This window comes from Benincasa hispida, chromosome 1 (genome assembly GCF_027475165.1).
Source record: "Benincasa hispida cultivar pf3 chromosome 1, pf3_genome.v1.1, whole genome shotgun sequence".
Lineage (NCBI taxonomy): Eukaryota > Viridiplantae > Streptophyta > Magnoliopsida > Cucurbitales > Cucurbitaceae > Benincasa > Benincasa hispida.
This window is the reverse complement of record NC_143478.1, coordinates 8,023,526-8,043,639: the sequence shown is the minus strand read 5'-3', so window position 1 is coordinate 8,043,639 and position 20,114 is coordinate 8,023,526. Positions and strand designations below refer to the sequence as shown.

The window sequence follows — 20,114 nt, the reverse complement described above, 5'->3', positions numbered from 1 at the left end:
TGAGGATGGTTGTGATCTCCCAATCCGATCCCTTAATGTGACAACACAAGCTATCCCAGTAATCTACTATGTTCCATTCATCCCTACAAGAATCCAAAAAAGCATATAAGCAAGGGAAGAAGGAAAGCTAGATACCTTTCGAGAACTTACAACCTCAAAACACATGCCCAACCGTTTACACGTTTTTCCTATAGAAAAAGCAAGATGTTCATGGATCTACAACATACACATATACCTCAACATCATGGTTCTACAACATACTTGTATACCTCAACATCATCAAATCAAATACAACCATGGAAGCACATACCATCTCATACTAGCATTCAAGTGTCTATGTACATAAATAAATAATTCGGATCTCATAACAGAACATACTTTAATCATGTTATGATGTTGAGACTGTGCAAATATCCTTACTGAGACTGTGCAAATATCTTTACTAATTAGTTAGATGCCCATTACAGTAGGATAGGACTCAGTCTCCTTCTTGTTTCATGTGCATATGTGTCCCATGAGGATTAGAGCAGTTTATATATTTTACCAGAGGTGGGTATCTAGAGGACATAGATGCCCAGCCTGACCCCAGTAGTGGGGTTACTTACTGAGTATTTTATACTCATTCTTTCTCATGTTGTTGTTTCAGGTAAGGGTATGCACCGACGATGGACAAGCAAAATTCGTGATCGAGCCATTGGGACTAGTTTTTACGCTTCCGCTAATGAGATTTAAAGTTCTTTTCATGTTTCTCTTAATTTTTAGTTTTGATGTTTAAAACTTACTTTTAAGAATCATTTTTTAGATTTATTTATTATCCTTTATGATTTATGGGTACCCTACTATTGATTTAGTATTTGAATTTAATGAAAATCCTTTGAACTTACCTTATTTAATTAGTATTTATTTCACCATAACCGAGTGTCGTTTTGAGTTCCATGCATGCATGTATTTAGTAACGGCCTAACTTTCCTAGGGGTTCGGGTCGTTACATGGATTGTTACCCAACAAAGCATGAAGAAAATCCCCATCTTTGAAGTATCTCCCTTCAAGACTTTTGGGAGAAGGCTATTGAGGTTTCTCACAATCCTCCAACATTGTTTAGCCAACATGGCCTAATTGAACAACTGAATATCACAGAATCCGAGACCTCCTACATCTTTGCTGTACAAAGCTTCTTCCAACTCATCTAGTGAGCTTTATGCTTCTCGCCAAAAGAGCCCCTCCAAAACCTCACGTATACTCTATTGAAACCCTCACAAAGACCTTTAGGGAGACAAAAACAACTCATGGTGTAGATTGGAATAACTTGCGCTATGGCTTTAATGAACATTTCCTTACCACTAAGAGAGAATAGACTCTCTTTCCAACCTTGAAAGGTTTTCTAGAGCCTATCACAAAGCCTATAGAAAAGCCGAGTTTTGTTTCTACTATTGTTAGCTGGCATCCCAAGATATACACCTAAGGAGTTTGTCTTTTTAACCCCTAGAGCTCGAATGATATCATTCGCCATAGACACACTCACATTCTTATTGATCATGTATTCGTACTTGTCAAGGTTGATCTTTTGACTCGAAGCTTCTTCATAGACTCTTAGGACATGACGAATTCTCCTGCATTCACGAAACAAAGCCTTAAAGAAGATTAAATAGTCATCAACGAAAAACAAATGAAAGATAATAGGACAATGATGATTAATTCTAATATCATGAATAAGAGATAGAAATTTTTCCTTTCTAAGCAGCGCGAATAAACCTTCGGCATAAATTAGAAATAAGTAAGAAGATAACAGATCTCTTTGGCGAAGCCCTCTCTGAGATGCAAACTCTTTCCAAGGATAGCTATTGATGAGCACCAAAGACCGGACAAATTCAACATAATTCATAATGCTCCGAACCCATCTTGAATGAAACCCTAGGGAGATAAGCATGACACGCAAGAAAGGCCATTCAACTATATCATAGACCTTATCATGTCAAGTTTAAGAGCTACCCAACCATCTTTCTTATTTTTCTTGCTATTGATTGCATGGATATACTCAAACCCCATTATAACATTGTCAATGATAAGTCTCGAATTCATTCTTTTTCTTGTGAGAAGCCTTAGAATGGAACCACGTCGTATTCCTATCCTCCCATTTCAACCCGTCCTCTCTAGACATGCATTTCCAATACTGTTCTTCTTCATCTAATAACTTTTCAAGATCCTTTCCAGCAGACGATTCAAAAGTTGTTAGATCAAGTTTCATTATCTATCCTAATTGTTTAAAATATAAAAATATAAAAACTTTTAGAAATAAAAAGTTAATTTTTTAAAAAATGGCATCAATCGAATTCAAATTAAAATATTGCTTTTTACGGTTATTTTGTTGTTATTTTTAAACTTTCATCAATTTTGTATAGTAAAATAATATTGTTATTCATCAAACTTATACATATCTGAAAGACTCTACGTATTTTGTGATTTTTTTTTTAAAATTATGAAATAATTTTTAATCAACTAATAAGGGTATTATTTTATTTCAATGATGGATGCACTCTCACATGTAGGTCTTGTATTGTTATTATTATGATGATATTGATGATGGATGATGAGTTTGTTTAATAAGTCGGCTTCCGCTCTATCATATATAAAATACAAAGATGTGGTGTGCCTCTCTCGTGTCCACAAATATTACAAGTCATTTTTCAACACCCCACTCCAATTTTTTCAAATATTACAAATATCTCCTTTATATTTATAACTATTTTTAAATATAGAAAAATGAACTCAAATATTTATAAAACATATTAAAATTTTAGAATCTATCCATAATAAATATTGATAAATTTCTATGTCTGTCCGTCTATCTGTATATCTATATATAGAGAAGTAGCACTAGGAGAAATTTTATATACTTGTTTTACTCTCTCACTGAAAAGGATTTGACAATTGTATACCCTCTAAAAGTTGCAAAATTCATAGTGACTTGAGACATGTTTGGGCATAAGTTCAAAAATCACTTTTGTCATTTTCAAAACCACCAGGTAAATATATTTTTAATTATTAAAAATTATTTTATTAACACAAAAAATATGTTTGAAAGTTTGAAATTAAATATTGAATTGACTTGAATTTGAGCGATTTAAGTTGTTTGTCATAGTAATTTTAAACATAACAAAAGTGATTTTAACTACTCTAAAATCACTCTCAGAACATGCAATTAATAGGTTTAAATCTCATTTTGGTCCACGAACTATGAACTTTGTTCTATTTTGGTCCCTAAACTTTCAAAATATCTATTTTAGTCCTTAAACTCTTAAAACATGTCTATTTTAGTTCATGCTGTCAATAATCTGTTAAAATCTTATAAACTTTTTGGTTTGGATTGAATATTAATCTCAATTTCCTAAATTGCAATTTATTGTTCTATTCTGGGTAAATGAACAAACTCAGATAGAAAAAAGAATATATCATTTGATTTGATTATTTTGAAGTTATAGATTTTGATTTGGTGGTTTGATTTTATTTGGTGATTAGAAGAAACCATAACATTCTTTGCAATCCAAAAAAGTTGAATGTTATAAGTTATATGATTAAACCCAAAATATAAAAGCAATTTGAAGAATTGCATTTCTACCAAGGAAGCCGCAAGCAATTTCTCAATTTTAAAGCAAAGAAGCAAAGATAAAAGATGTAGTTGAATCATATGGCAGTAATAAGAGCAAGGAGCTGCAGTGAGATGATTTAAATGTTACTATATAAAGCTTATTTGGTAGCACATTATGTAGATGGATGCTGAGATAGGAATGACTATATTATCCATTCTATTAAATTTTTGACAGATATTGACGTAGGGAGTAAAATAGACATGTTTTAAAAGTTTAGGAACTAAAATAGACTTTTTGAAAGTTCAAGGACTAAAAACGAATAAAGTTAATAACGTTGGAGTTGGTGACCTAAATTTTGTGGTTTCATAGTTTGTAAATTATTTGTACAAACGAATACAATATTATTTTATTTGACATTTAGTTGCATTAACCTGAAACCAATAAAGTAAAACTCTAGGTTATTTAATGTAGCTTAAACATGTATGTGGGGTGATATATAAGTGGATCATGTTTAAGTAATAACCTGAAAGGTCTATAGTAGATGGATAGGGCTGGGTACTTTATCTTGGTGACACTACGGATATGATCCATTTTGTAATTGTTACAATTGTTGTAAAGTGTTACAAATGAACTAATCCTGATCATCCATATGGAAACATATGAGTAAGGGTATCCTATATACAGAGTTTGTGTAAGATCGGACCACGAAATGATTAGTCTTTCTTTATAACAACGTTACTTGAAGAAGCTTACATTTCACTAAGACGATCATAGGTAACTTGACCTTAATCCTAAGTGAGTTGTGAATTTCTACCTATAAGGGTGATCCTTTGATCTGTGTTGATGAGAGTGACCAAATTCGCCGACTCAATATGCCTACCATTTTGGAGATTCGTACGAGTAGGGAGTTGGGAATATAGCTACACAAGAAGGAATTCACTTGTTTCCATTGTTAAGGTAAGTAGATAAATCACTCCCTTAAAGGATGATTCCAGGTCTTGAATATTGAGATGCCTTATCCTTTCACTAGCCATGGAGGGGTCTAGTTATAGTTGAACTATAATTGATTGTTCATTAGAGGGACCAGTGGTACTTGACGAGTTAGATATAACTACAGGGATAAAATGATAATTTTGATTCAGTTGTAATTATGAGCAATTTTTGAATGGTAACTTATTTTTTATTAGAGTGATCAACAATTAATGAATGTTGATTAATTTTATTAAAGAATTTAATTAATTAATTAATCATGTATCATTAGAGCTTTTAATCTATAGATCCATAAGGCCCCTTACTAGTTTAATATGGGTTAATGAGAATCAACTAATTTCGGATTAATTTGAATTGTTCAAATTATTTAAAGGTAATTAGTTGTATGAGATACAATTAATATAATGTATTTGGATACATTATAATATAAATTTTTATTGAGAGAGATAAATATTTGGATATGATTCAAATATTCACTACTACAGAAATTGGATTACTTGACATTTTTCCAATGTCAAGTAGAGGTATACTTGATGCTAATAAAAGCGTCGTCTATTCAACTGTCAAGTATAATGTCATAACTTGATACTGTAAAAACGTCAAGAGAAATAATTCTTGACACAATTTTCATGTCAAGAAATATAATACACTTGACACTAATGACATGTCAAGTGTATTAATTCTTGACACTTATTATTGTGATTACTCTTGAGATTTTTTATTTGTAAAATATATTTTTATCTTGACACGAAATAATGGTCAAGTAATCTAATTCTTGACACATTTCTAATGTCATCTATGTTATTTTTTCCAAATTAAACATTCAAATTTAATTTCCTTTTCTCATTTCTTGCATTACATTTGTTTCAATAAGACAATTCCATCAACTAAACAGTTGCACATATATTTTAGATCTATATATCAGCCCAATACATTCAACGTAACAATTGAGAATACTAAAATAAAAAATTCAATTCTTTTATTACTCATGTCTACATGAACGGTTCCAAAATTTACAAGACGAATCGTACAACAATACCATAATTCCAAAAATTTACATTACTCTATCAACCTACCCCAATATATGATAATTCCACAATTGTAAGACCAATCTATATGTGCTATGTATTCCAAAAATCACAAGACTAAAATTCTATCCTCCACCACACATTTCTTTGAAGTATATAACCTATAATGGTTAAACAAAACATTTACACAAAAAAGTTATAGGCATTCCCATGTAGCCACATACACAATTTATAGAAAGTCCATTAGATATAGCAACCTAAATATTCAGCCCATTCCACACGTACTTCATCCAATTTAAGTTGCGAGTACGAGCTCCTCGTATCAATCTATAAAATATAGAAAGTGAGATATACATATTTATTTACTATTTACACTATCTATAATGTTACAACATATATAAGTAGTTTAAAAACATACCGCATCTGTTATAATATTCTTCTCTTTAGTCACAATTTCTTGCATATATCTCATAACGTAATGCCCACATTCGACAGTTCCCACTTGTAAAGGACACTACAATACAAAATCAATAATTAATACACCTATCATACAGATGCATTAAATAAATATCATTCTATTAATTTTTTCAACGCTCTTATACTTTATCTTTACTATTTTCCAGAATGTGGTTTTTCGAGTCTTTTGCAAATTTTTTTTAGACTAGAAATGGTCATTCCTCTACATTCGTCAAAGAGTGTAGTATAATATTCAGAATGAAATAAACTTTACACCGAAAAAAAAAAATCAAGCAAAATTAGCTTACATATTTGTTATGTATTTGATATCTTCTCGTGAACTTCTTCTCAATGAGTCAAGATAGTACATCACGTCATCATACACATTGATAACAATTAATGACCAATGATCACTAAATAAAATACACAACTAATTAGTATGGAACATGAAGGTAGCTCATTACATTAAGGTGGAACAGAGTACAAAAATCTTTCAAGTACAATGATCCCAACACAATTCTATATTGGAACAAAATAGGAAAAGGTAGAACATGAGTATATGGTTTTGAGCATGAGTATAACTAATTATAATTACCCGAGATTATAAGGAGCAATAACTAATTGACCGTATTCAGAAGCCATTAATCTACTATAAAGGTTCCGAACTCTAACTTCTTGAGTATTTTGGCCCACGGATATAAGAGATGGATCTACAAAAATATACTTCGATCCTTTATTTGAATCAACAATGAACGAATGTAGGTATCTATAATAATAGATCGAACACATTAACTTAATACTAATTAATAAAGTGATAATATATCATAAACAAATAACATTTACTTACGCGATATAAGCCACCATTGATAAAGTCTTCACTTTTTGCATGCTACAAAACTCGATCACATCTTCTCGTAAAACATAACTCTTTCGGCCAAAACCAAAGAGCTCAACAGGTAGTTGGAAGGAAATAATAGTCCCATCAACCATTACCTTTTCAGGGTACCTAAGAATAGACTTCAAGGATATTGATAAATTGGATGGTGCACTAGTAACTTCATTCTCTTTCGGCATCGTCTTTGAAGCTTTTTCCTAGCACAATGAAGATAGAACATGAGTAAAATGTTCATTCCTAAATAAGATAGAAGAACATGGGATTTATACAATTCACCTTCAAGATCGGTGGTACACTAATAGCAATCACTTCCTCATCCTTTCCCGCATTCTCTGAAACTTTCTTCTAAAACCACCAAGTTATAATTTTATAAGTAACTAATAGTAGATTTACCTCATAATACAATTCACCTTCAAGATCGGTTGTATAGTAATAGCTTTCATCTCCTTCACCTTATTCCCTTCCCTATGTGTGGTTGATATACTAACAACTTCCTTCTCCTACGATATAAATATAACAGTACAAATTAAACAAGTTAAAAATTATCATAACTAATAGTTGTAACCTTAATGCATCTCCTTCACCTTCTTCCCTTCCTTAATCTTTCGGATTTTATTCTTGAAGCAACTACCATGCTTAGATCTTGGGTTGTTTTGAATTTGATCTTCTAACTCCTTAATACACTTACGAAGTGCATCATTTTCATCAATAATCTTTTTGTGTGTATCCTCTCTTTTCGCTGTATGGAAGTAAACGGTATGTGTAATGAAACCACCCACCCCACGTACACGTCCACCATATTCCAGAGCACCCAAGGCTTGAGTCAAAACATCATTCACCTTTCCACAAGTAAAAATGTGGACAATTCTCAAAGATATTCTAACTAGAGTTTAAGGGTGTGCTTGGAATACATTTTTAAGTATTTAATTTTAAAAATGTCATTTTGGGAAAAAATTGATTATTTTACAACCACTCAAAATAAGTTTTGAAATATATTTTAATAAGTTTTTATCAAAAGTGCTTAAATAAAAATCAGTCTTTTTTTAAAAAAAAAATCTAAAGCCAATCCAAACGGATCCTAAATTGAGTCATTCATTAAAGTATATGAGTTGAATCGATACAATTATAAGTTTCACGTATAAATTAATACACTTAAAATGATACAATTCATAAAATTTAGAAGTATAAATTGATATTTTTGGAAAAAGAAAATCCGGTAACAATGTGAATAGAAAAAAGAGAATTACTTTAGCGCTGCATGCATGTGATTCTACATTTGGCCACGTATGGATTAGACATGGAATGATGTCTCAATTCTTGAGCGGGTCGTGTCCAGTACATATATTCACTCATCACTCCATCGTTTCATTTTTTTGAATATATTTATATATTATATAATTTCCAATTTTTTCAAATGGTGCATATTGAACCAAGTCTCTCTTTTCTCTAATTTGCGTTCCCTAGTTTTAATTAATTTGCCCTTGTCTCTTCAGCTCCAGTAAAAAGTAATTAATATTCCCCCAAATTTAACACATTCTCTTTTAAATATATTTTTCTATGATCCCAACGTGAGCCGCGTGTTCATTCTCTCTTCATACCCCTTTTCTTCAATTTCCTCTCCCCCTTTTTGTCATTTTCTTAATTATTAAAATTAATTTTCTGATTTTAACCATTTCAAAAAATATCTATCTATATTTATGTGTCCGTGTGTGTAGTGTGTAGAGAATAGTATAGGGGTGTGCTTAGATATTGAGATTTGTGAGTGAGTTTACGTTGAACTTCTCTGTCCATTCATTTTTCCATTCATTTTCCTATCTTCTATCCAACCATTCTCATTACTTTCATTTCCCTATATAACTAACTAACTTTCCCTCCCCATCTCATTCTGTCACACTCTCTCCAATTATATATTTCCCAGCCCTTTTCCCGTTTTATATTACTATACTTTCATCATTTTCATTTCCTCTCTCCTTGAAAGTGACACCCCCTTTTCCATTTTCCAAGGTAAAATCATATTATCTCATTTCATATAGCTCGTTTACCTATATTAATCTCTTCGTTTTCTCTTTACAGAATATTTCAACAAGTATGGTACACACTCTAAACCAGGTAATTTAGTTTTCATTTATATAAATTGAACTATATTCGAGTTGACTTTCTTATATATTAAGAAAATGACAGATAATATAATATAAAAGTAGTGGAGAAGGATAGCGTAGCTAGATTTAGCTTCTCTCTAGTTTTTTTTTTCCAACTACTTTTGTTTATTTACCAGTTTGTGTCTCCTTCGGGATTCACCAGTTTGTGTCTCCTTCGAGATTCACCAGTTTGTGTCTCCTTCGGGATTCACCAGAGGTAGTGGGCATACTTAACTACAGTAGGATAGGACTCAGTCTCCTTCTTATTTCATGTGCATATGTGTCCCATGAGGACTAAAGCAGTTATATGTTTCACCAGAGGTGGGTATCTAGAGGACATAGATGCCCAGCCTGACGCCAGTAGTAGGGTTACTTACTGAGTATTTTATACTCATTCTTTCACGTGTTGTTGTTTTAGGTAAGGGTAAAGATGCGCTAGTGATGGACAAGCAGAATTCGTGATCGAGCCACTAGGACTAGTTTTTACGCTTCCGCATCATGAAATTTAGAGTTCTTTTTATGTTTCTCTTAACTTTTAGTTTTGATGTTTCAAACTTATTTTTAAGAATCGTTTTTCAAACTTATTTATTATCCTTTGTGATTTATGGGTACCCTACTATTGTTTTAATATTTGCAATTAATGAAAGTCTTTTGAACTTACCTTATTTAATTAGTATTTATTTCACCATAACCGAGTGTCGTTTTAAGTTCCATGCATGTATGTATTTAGTAACGGCCTAACTTAAGTCCTAGGGGGTCGGGTCGTTACAGTTGGTATCAGAGCCCATGTTTTGGGTTCTGTAGACTGACTTACTATGTAAGTCTAGATTGTCCCTGTGGCCCATGAACGGATTCCTCGTCATCGCCAGGTAAGTTTTATCAATTACAAGTTTTATGATAGTTGTGCATTAAAATATTTGTTTAGCTTAAATGCACCAGATATGTTCTAATGCTAGGTCAGTGACTCGTTAGAAGTTATTATAAGAGGATTATCAGGTACGACACTACAAAATGAGAAAAGTAAAAAAGAGTAAATTATGAGGTCACTTGGTACTAGTTTATCTCATGGAAATTATGTTAGGAACGAACAAATATATGTCTCAGTTCAGAGATGCTAAAGATTGATGAAACTATGTAGAGTTATGACAATTTAGGAATGAAGGTATTTAAATGTTTAAGTCAATGAATAAAATTGTCGAGACAAAAATTGATCAAGGACTAGTGTTATGTTTTTGTGTTGGATAGTGCAATCGGTGGTAGTATAAATACACAGGCCAGTACTCGAGTATAAGGTTAAAAGTTGTTTTATGAATAAGGAGGAAAAGAAAAAGAGTCTATAAATTTATTGAAGGTTTTGAGGTATTAAGAACCCAACATTTCGAGAAGAATTTTAGAAATGATTCATAAGTCATAATCATTTGGGTAATATTACAACTTGATGGACTAGGTAAAGTATGTGTAATGATATGAAGGATTCTTTTGGAATATCTGACGAAGTAGATCATTAAAGGAAGCTAAAATAGTTGGACATGACCTTGGGTTTAAAGGGGTTAAAGCAAGGTGTTATTTGTTTAGGTTGAAGGATTATTTTAGTATACCTACACTAAACCCTGCACCTTATTGTGATGAGGAGATCCATGTTACGCAAATTTGAGGAAACAAAAGTCTTTTGGAGTTTAAAAGTATGCAAATCGGCAAAGGAGAATTCTACGAGATGGAAATTCTTAGTGAGAAAGATAAGACTTATAGAGGAGTTAAGTAAAATATAACTTAGTAAAGAGATTATGTTCCAATTGGACAGTAAAAAAAAAAGTGTCTTGAATTTAGTGGTTTTATCAAAGATAAGTGTAAAGGAGAGAGAAGTATCCAAGGAAGTTTACTTTTTGGAAAGAGAAAGGAATTTAATGTGTTCAATACTCCTAGTTAAGTATGGCTTGGAGGCAGGATATGAGGGGTTACAAGGTATTTGTTTTGGTGTAAAAGAAAAATATCTAATGATCATGTGGGACTTTGGGACAATATGTATTAGATGGAAAGATAGCTTACATAGATGATTTGGTATAGAATTTTGTTTTAACACAAAAATCTGTTGCCGAAATAGAAGGTCAAGAAGGGATAAGCTAAAATGGAGTTACTAGTAGCAGTAGATGATCGAGAGCTATTGACATGGTATGTTGAGGCTTCATTAGTTAAGAGGTAAATCATTGAGGGTATTAGTAAGATTTAAGGTATTTTGAGTTTGTGTGCTAGTTGGAAACATGAACTAGAAAGACCATCAAGTTGATTGAGAAAAGAAAATAATTCAACTCGAGGTAGACAATAATGGTATATGCATAAAAGTAAGTAAGTTGGATCTTCCAATATAACCATTGGTATAAGGGATAGACTTGGCAATAAAGTTGAGTTGATAGTAAGAAGTTACTAAAAGTGGGTTTGGAGCATTACAAGATAGTATGTATTCTCTTGCATGGGCAATGAGTTAACTAGCTTTAGGGAGTACAAGTAATCCAAGCTAGAACTTATGAATCAAGAAGGTTTTATCGTTAAAAAAAATGACTTCAAGGATCAATTACAGTTATTATGAGGTTATGGAAATGTGTTATCAATTGACTGACGCTTTAGCATCTAAGGACTTCAAAACCTCATTTTCAGAGGGAATTTTAGACTCATTTGCAACAGGATCTAACTAATGATATGTGATTGTTTTAAGGCTAAAGAATAATATGAGGATTGGCTCAAGCAAGTTTTATAGCCCATGACAGCATAGAGCCTCATGATGAGTTTCTCATGAATGTGAGACTTAATTAGACAGATTTATTCTCAGACATGTAAACCCTAGGAAAGACATCACAGTTGGTGCTTCTAGAGTAGAAGCAGTTTTCAGTTGACTAGATTTGTTCTGGTACGTATCTTCAGATGACGCATTATATAGTATGACCAGTTTCTTCACTGCACATATGAAGTTTTCCCAGTGACAAAATGGTAAGTTCAAATGTATGTTTTTAGTGGATAAGACTTTCTTAACTTCACGACCATTTTTACAGTTCTCAGCTCGGACGTGTAGAAATGTTGTTGATTTTCAACATCTTCAGTTTCATGATTATTTATGGAAGGGGTTGTTACACCTATTTTGGTACTATTTTTAGCTATGTCAAACGATGACCCTCGTTTTGCATTTAGTTTTTTTGAAGAGTCTTCAGTTAGCATTGAGTACTCGATTGGATTTTGGTACAATTTTTCACCCATAGACTGATGGTCAAATAGAACGTCTGAACCTGATATTGGAAGATATGTTGTGCGCTTGTGCACTAGAGTTTTCAGAGAGTTGGGACTCTCACCTGCATTTAACGGAATTCGCATATAATAATAACTATCAGACAGCCACTGGCACATTGCCATTTAAGGCCCTATATAGAAAGAGTTGCAAGTCTCCAGTATGCCGGGGTGAGGTTGGTGAGAGGAAGTTACTAGGTCCTGAGCTAGTGCAGACCACGAATGAGGCAATACAGAAAATCAGAGCTCGTATACAACCAGCTCAGAGCAGACAGAAAATCTATGCTGATGTGAGACGTAAGGACCTGGAATTTGAGATTGGTGATAAAGTGTTCTTAAGGGTGGCACGTATTATGAGGTTTGGCAGGAAAGGGAAACAGAGTTCGAGGTTCATTGGGCCTTTCGAGGTCTTAGAGCGAATTGGCCCTGTAGCTTACTGATTGGCATTACCTCTAGCACTGTCTTCAGTTCATAATGTCTTCCACATTTCTATTTTGAGGAAGGTGTGTGACAGATCCGTCCCATGTAGTTAACTTTAAGTCATTGCAGTTGAATGACAACTTGAGCTATGAAGAGAAGCCTGTAGAATTTCTCGCTAGAGAGGTAAAGAAGTTGCACCGCAGGGAGATTGCGCTTGTGAAAGTCCTGTGGAAGAATCACCAGATCAAGAAGGCCACTTAGGAGTGAGAGAATGAGATGAGGTCTCAGTACTCGGAGCTTTTTTCAGGAACGAACTTTTGAGGACGAAATTTCTTTGAGGAGGGAAGAATGTAACACCCCCGGAGTTTTTTTTTTTTCAAGAATGAACTTTCGAGGACAAAAGTTCTTTGAGGAGGGAAGAATGTAACATCCCACATATTTTTTTAGTAATAATGTAATTTCAGTAACTTTATTATTTGGAATTTCAGTAATTATTATTAGTTTGAGGGCATTTTTGGAATTTTGGACTTCAAGTACAAGTGCGGGAATTTCATTGTGGGTGTGAAATTATTCAATTTGAAATTCAAATGGAAAACTAATGGCAGGAATTAATTTTCTTTTGAAATGAAAAGGAATTTAATAGTATAAAACGGAAAGGAATTAAATGTAATTATATTTACTTCCTTTTTTGTTTTATTTTTATTATTATTGCTATTGTTTTTTTTTATAAAAAGTCAAACCCCACCCCCCTTTTCTTCCTCACATTCGTGAGCCTTTCCAACACCGCCCAAAGCCGACGCGTCAGTTTCTTCTTCATGACCTCCATCCACCACTGCTCAACGTCGTTCGCTTTTGTCGTCACTGGATCTATCGATTTGGGTATGATTTCTGTCGTTTGGGTTTGTTTTTGGTTGATTTTTGAATACTCATTTACTTTTGGCATCAATTGGTTGATACCCATTGTGTTTCAACTTTGGATTTAAGTTTTGAAGGTATTGAGGTGTTGTTCAGTGAAGTTGGAGTTTGTTTTAGCGAGTTTTGGTAAGTTTTATGTTTTTATTACCCTCTTGTGGATTAATTTTGGTTGTTGAGAAATTTTGGTAAAGTCATTTGGAAGTTTTGGTCAGAGTTGGACTATGACTTATTGCTCATTAAAAGAATTAATGGTACTTAAGGAGTAAGATGTAATTATAGGGGTAAAACGGTAATTTTGACCCACCTATACTTACGAGCAATGTGTAAAGAGTCAACGTGTCGTTGATTGGTTATATCCAATGGACACAGAAATATATCTGTAGTTCAAAGAGTGCAACTTTTGTTTTTAGTGGAGTGACTGACAGTTAGTCCATTTCTCCTCAGAGGTAAGCAACTCTAGAGATGTATGACGACATCTATTCAAGGTATACACTGTGTAGGCTGCAACTTCTACCCAATAATTTTCACTTAGGATAGCATCAGAAAGCAAACATCTAACCCTTTTCATTATGGTTTTGTTTAACCTCTCAGCAACCCTATTCTGTTGAGGTGTATACCTCACAGTTCTATGCCTAGTTATACCATTCTCACTACAATATTTGCCAAAGTATTCATTGCAAAACTTAAGCCCATTGTCGGTTCTAAAGTATTTTAACCTTTTAAATGTTTGGTTTTCACCTCCTTATAGGCTTCGGGTAGAGAGTTCAACAAGACAAAAGCTTCATTCTCATCGCCAATCTTTTCGTCGAGGATCTTAAACTCAGATACTATCTTCTTAAACCCATCTAGATTGTCTGATAGTGGTTTGGCATAATCCATCTTAAAAGTGAAGAACTTTTCCCTCAGATACATCTTGTTGGGGAGATCCTTGGTTGCAAAAAGACCTTCCAGCTTGACCCACATCTTCTAGGTCATGTCTTGATCAATCACCTATCTCAAGATGTTATCACAGAGATTGAGAACCAAAGTCTTATAAGCTGTAAGTTCCATGTCTTCCCTTTCTTGAGCTGTTAACGTAGGTGGCAGAGTCGACGGGTCTAAAAGGGTCTTGTGAGCTCTCTATTGTCTAAGAATAGCTTTGATTTTGCCCTTCCACAGACCAAAATCACCCTTCCCATCGAACTTCTCTATTTCAAACCTTGCAATAGCCATCATTGATCTGATCGAGTATCGAGACAGGCTTTCTTGAGTATCTTGATGCTCTAAGAATATTAACCTTGATGATCTTCAAATGCTCTGATACCACAAATTGTTAGGTTATTCAATCTTCTCTAGACCTAAATACTCAAGATGAACACTGAGAAAATGAAGAAATAGCTAAGAAAGACTCTGTCAAATCCTCGATTCTAGATACTCGATGCTCGGTAGGTTTCTACTGGATGCTCGATGCGAATTTCCTTCTTTGTCTAACGAGTTTTTGTTGATTCCTCGATGGAACTTGATTAATGTTGAACGATACTCGATCTTACTCTATAAGTCTTGATCTTTACTCGATGCGACTCGAAGGTGAAAACGACTGACTCGAAGCGACTCAATAGACAAAATCGATGCACAATTTAACTCGATACTCTGGAATTCGATACGATTTGAAAGCAAGATTGTTTTGCGTGCGATTTGTAGAAAGATTATAGTCGATTCAAACAAAAAAGATAAAGACAAGAAGAAGAAACACACAGATTTACGTGGTTCGACCAAGATGCCTACGTCCACAGGAAGATTCAGGTTCTTTTAACTAAGAAGATTGTGTACAGCTTTTATTTGCTTACAGAAAAATAGAAAATGATTCAGGTTCTTTTGTTTTCTTATCAGAGGTATTTATAACATACCAACTGACCGTTACAACATAAAGTTAGTTATAAACAAAAAATAGCTGAGGTATTTGAGTCACAATTTCTTCACAATCAAGATAAAATGGGAAGTTTGTGGAAAAGAAGTGGTGGTGTTAATCAATGGCGGCACAACACATAGTTCTATATCGGAAGAAATAGTGGCTGTGTTTAAACTTCTGCTGTCACCATCCAAAGGCTACAATATGGTTTTGGAGAGTGGGGAACTGTCTACACAGTGGACGTCTGTTGAGGTGTGCTTTTAACTATCTCCAAATTGTCGATTATGCATGATTTTCTACCTCTACCCTTTGGCAATGCTCATGTGGTATTGGGACTTACGTGGCTGGAAACTTCGGGGAAGATTCATAAGTGGACTTTTGGATAGGGAAATGGCTAGTGCATTTGTGTGGAGTTGGTGCATTTGTTTGGAGATCAGAGTCTGGTAAAATCACAAGTTTCGCTTAAGTCGATGATGAAGTCTTTAGCGAAGGAGGATCAAGGTATGTTAACTAAGCTTAGTTTTCTGGAACAACCAGGAGATGATGACAAGAAGGAGGAAAGGCTACGTGACTTTAAGAATGCATCGAGTGTAATTCATAAGTTATTGCAAAAGTTTTCTATTGTATCTGAGCCTTCAACAACATTGCCATCAGAAAGACCACACGACCACGCCAGTGACCTCCAACCCGGGGCTGGCTTTATTAATGTGAGGTCATACCATTATCCATAATTCCAAAAGAATGAAATTGAAGGATTGGTTAAGGATATGCTGGGTGCCGAAGTAATTCAACCTAGTCAAAGTGCATTTTCTAGCCCGGTGTTGCTAGTTAGAAACAAAGACGAGAGCTGGCATTTTTGTGTTGACTATCGAGCATTGAATCATGTGACAATTCCAGATAATTATCGGATTCCTATTGTTGATGAATTATTTGATGAATCATTTGGGGTTGTGGTTTTTTTTCTAAGATTGATCTAAAAGTGGGTTACCATCAGATTAGAGTGCGACCGTTCGATGTTCATAAGACGACATTTAGAACACATGAAGGCTATTATGAAGTTTTTGTCATGGTTTCGGTCTGAAGAATGCCCCGACGACCTTTCAAGCAATCATGAATGATATTTTTCGATCGTATCTGAGGAAATTTGCATTGGTCTTTTTTTACGACATTTTGATTTACAGCTCTTCATTGGAAGATCATTTTCAACATTTGGAAACAGTGATGGGCTTGTTGCAAGAGAATCAATTTGCAGCTACAAGCATTGAATATCTGGGCCATAAATTTCAGTCGCAGCCGATCTAGCTAAACTGGAGGCGTTGGTGAATTGGCCATCCCCCAAGAACAACAAAGAACTACCTGGATTCCTCGATCTCACGGGTATTATCAAAAGTTTGTTGCCAATTACGGGTCCATTGCCTTACTATTGAAACAATTGCTTAAAAATGAGGCTTTGCATGGAGCTTGGAGGCAGAGGAGGCATCCCAACGCCTAAAGTCAAAGATGATGTCAATCCCCGTGTTAAGTATACCCAATTTTTCTCAAACTTATGGTGGAAATAAATGTGTTCGGAGAAGGTGTAGGTGCCATGTTGATGCAAAATCAACGCACATTGGCATACTTCAGTCAAGCACTCCCTCCGACCCATCATTATGAAGCAATGTATGAACGGGAATTCATGACAATTGTCTTTGCCATTAAAAAATGGCGAGCATACCTCTTGGGAAGACGTTTTGTGGTTTGAACTGACCAAAGCAGCCTTAAGTTTTTACATAAGCAGCGAGTAATCCTAGATGAAAATTAATGGTGGATTGCTAAATTTAGGGGCTATGATTTCACCATTGAATAAAAGAAAGGAGTGGACAATTCGGCCGCAGATGCTCTGTCCAGTTTACTGCCGACATTGAACATTATTGTGGGTGATATAACACGTTAGTGTTTGCTAATCAGGTTCGATAAGACGATGCTTTTAATGGGATTTTGCAAGCCTTACTTCATAATAAACCAGCGCTTGAAAGGTATGCTGTCAATGATAATTTGTTAATGTACTGTGGGCGATTATTAGTTACTTTTATTAGCTGAGTTCCATAACAGCCCAGTAGGAGGCCACCAGGGAGCATTGAAAACGTATCAACATTTATCTCCTAAAGTGTATTGGACAGGGAGAAAGCTCGAGTAAGGGCATTTGTGTCCGAATGTGCTACATGTCACCGATAAGGGAGGATTTTTTCTTTTTTTTGTAAATAAAAAGTAAGCAGGGGAAGGGAAGTTATCTTGGAGTATCATTTTTGTAATAGATCTCTCTATTGAGAACTTGGGAGAGATTGGGAAGCTACTTCCCCAGTTATTGATAAATAAAATTGTAGCTGGGGCCTAACAAATACCTCTATATATACTAATGAAGTAATTAGAATATCTTTTATTATCTTAAAAAATAACTCTACCTCCATGCAATTCCATCTCTTTCTATTTCACATTCTCCATCTTCAAGCCCCAACTCACTGGTTATTTTGGTTTCTTCCATTTTTATTTTAATTAATTTATTATTTTGCTTGATTCTTTATCTTCTTGTCCGCGAACAGATTTTGAAAGAAGAAGTTGTTGCACACAATGGGGAAAGAACAAATTAATGTAAAACTAAAAGAGGTTTTTTACTTTGGGTTGCTGTTAAAGAGAAAAGCACAACAAATTTAGGTTAATTAAGGTGGGACGATGAGATTGATACACTTTTGATATACTTGATAAATATATTATTGGCAAATTTGTCAATTATGTACTCGTTTATAATAGTGATAAATTTGATACACTATAATGACATACTTGATAATGGTATATTTGACAGATACATTATTGATAAATTTGATAATAGTACTCTTTTATATTGTTGTTACACTTAGACTTGAATAATGTTAGATATTGATCTCCATCGTTTTCATGGCGCAACTCATGTGTAGTACACTCATTTTTCACATTTTACGTGTAGCATACCTATTTTACTCCCGATTTTTTTTAAAAAAATTATACTTATTTAGTATATTTTTCTCTTGAAATTCAAAATATAAAACTGGTTTGACCCATTTAGCCATTTTTTAGTAGTTTTTTATTTTGACTTTTTTCCTAAATACAGTGCAATTTTTCTTATGCTTTTTAGTGCGGCCAAAGTTGTACGTTTAATTTAAATTATAATTTATACATTTTAATTATGTATAGTATACCTATTTTACTCTACATATTTTAAATTGTATACCTATTTAATTCATTTTTCTCTTAAAATTGAAATTATAAAACGGAGAGGAAATCAACTTTGTTGGAATGGTAGATCATTTTTCAAGAAATTTTTATCTCAGCATTTTTTTTCCAAAATACAGTCCAATTATTAAAAAAATATAATAGTAAAAATTGCAAGTTGACACATTTTTATTAGATATAGCCCAACTGTATCTAAGTATTTTCCTTCAGCAAGGAAACTTATTAGTGCAAGTTTGGTTGCACCTAATACATGCTTCCCTTCTCTTTTATACACATAGAAAAAATAAATATATAAAAAGTGTCATCTAGTACGATATGTTGGGTGTAGCTTGGGGCTACAAAATAGATGGGTACAACTTGGCTACATCCAAGTATTTTTGTTCAGCAATTAGAAGTGATTAGGCATAGTTTTCTCTTTTATACACAAACAATTAAAAAAATCATTTTTTATTAGTACAACATTAGTTGAATGGGGACTTCGCACCTAATACATGCTCCCATCTCTTTCATAAAAAAAAAAATAATAATCATCATCATTTTTAAAATAAAAAATGAAAAAGTGACACATGACACATTTTTATTGGATGCAGCATTAGGCTGCAGTTGAATTAAGTTGGCTACAATCCAAGAATTTTTATGCAACAATGTGTAGGGATTAAGTGCAGGACATTTTTTAATTGGGTCCAACCCTTATCAATATTTAATTTTAAAGTTAGAGATGTTTTTCTTTTATCTTGTATATACAACTCAACCATATTTTAAATATTTTATTTTAATATTTTTTCCATGACAATATCAAATCAATGTAATCTTCCATTTTTTTAAAAAAACTCACCCTTAATTTTTCAAAAAATATTAACCATTCTTAATGCACTTCTGTTAGGGTTTAGGATTTTTTTTTCTTGTTTTTCATCAAATTGATTAGTTGGAAGTCGCGGTCTTCGCGATGAATCTCATCGTTTCAACTTAATTTCCCTTCCACACTCTATATTTTTCAATTTTATCCAATTGCCCTCTTCCCACCCTAAAACATAGACCCGTTATTACTTTTTCTTATTTATTTATTTATTTTTAATATTGGTCTTTCTTTCTTCCTCTCTGCTGCGCATTTTCCATAATGTCAGGCCTTGATCTCCATCATTTTCACAACTTATGTGTAACGATCCTAATTTCTAGTATGTTTCTAGGACCCTAATTTCTTGTATGTTTCTAGGACCCTAATCTATGCATACATATGCTTGACAATACATTTCTCGAAGAATATTTAAATAAAAGAGA

At 33.6% G+C, this 20,114-nt stretch overlaps 1 long non-coding RNA gene across 1 annotated transcript; it reads left to right on the top strand.

The window, feature by feature from the left end:
* Positions 1-8,269: 8,269 nt before the first annotated feature.
* On the top strand, positions 8,270-18,477 carry LOC150038209 (uncharacterized). The gene is made up of 3 exons (XR_016527810.1): positions 8,270-8,960; positions 9,030-9,065; positions 18,170-18,477. It is a non-coding gene; the product is annotated as an uncharacterized LOC150038209 (long non-coding RNA).
* The last annotated feature ends 1,637 nt before the right edge of the window (positions 18,478-20,114 follow it).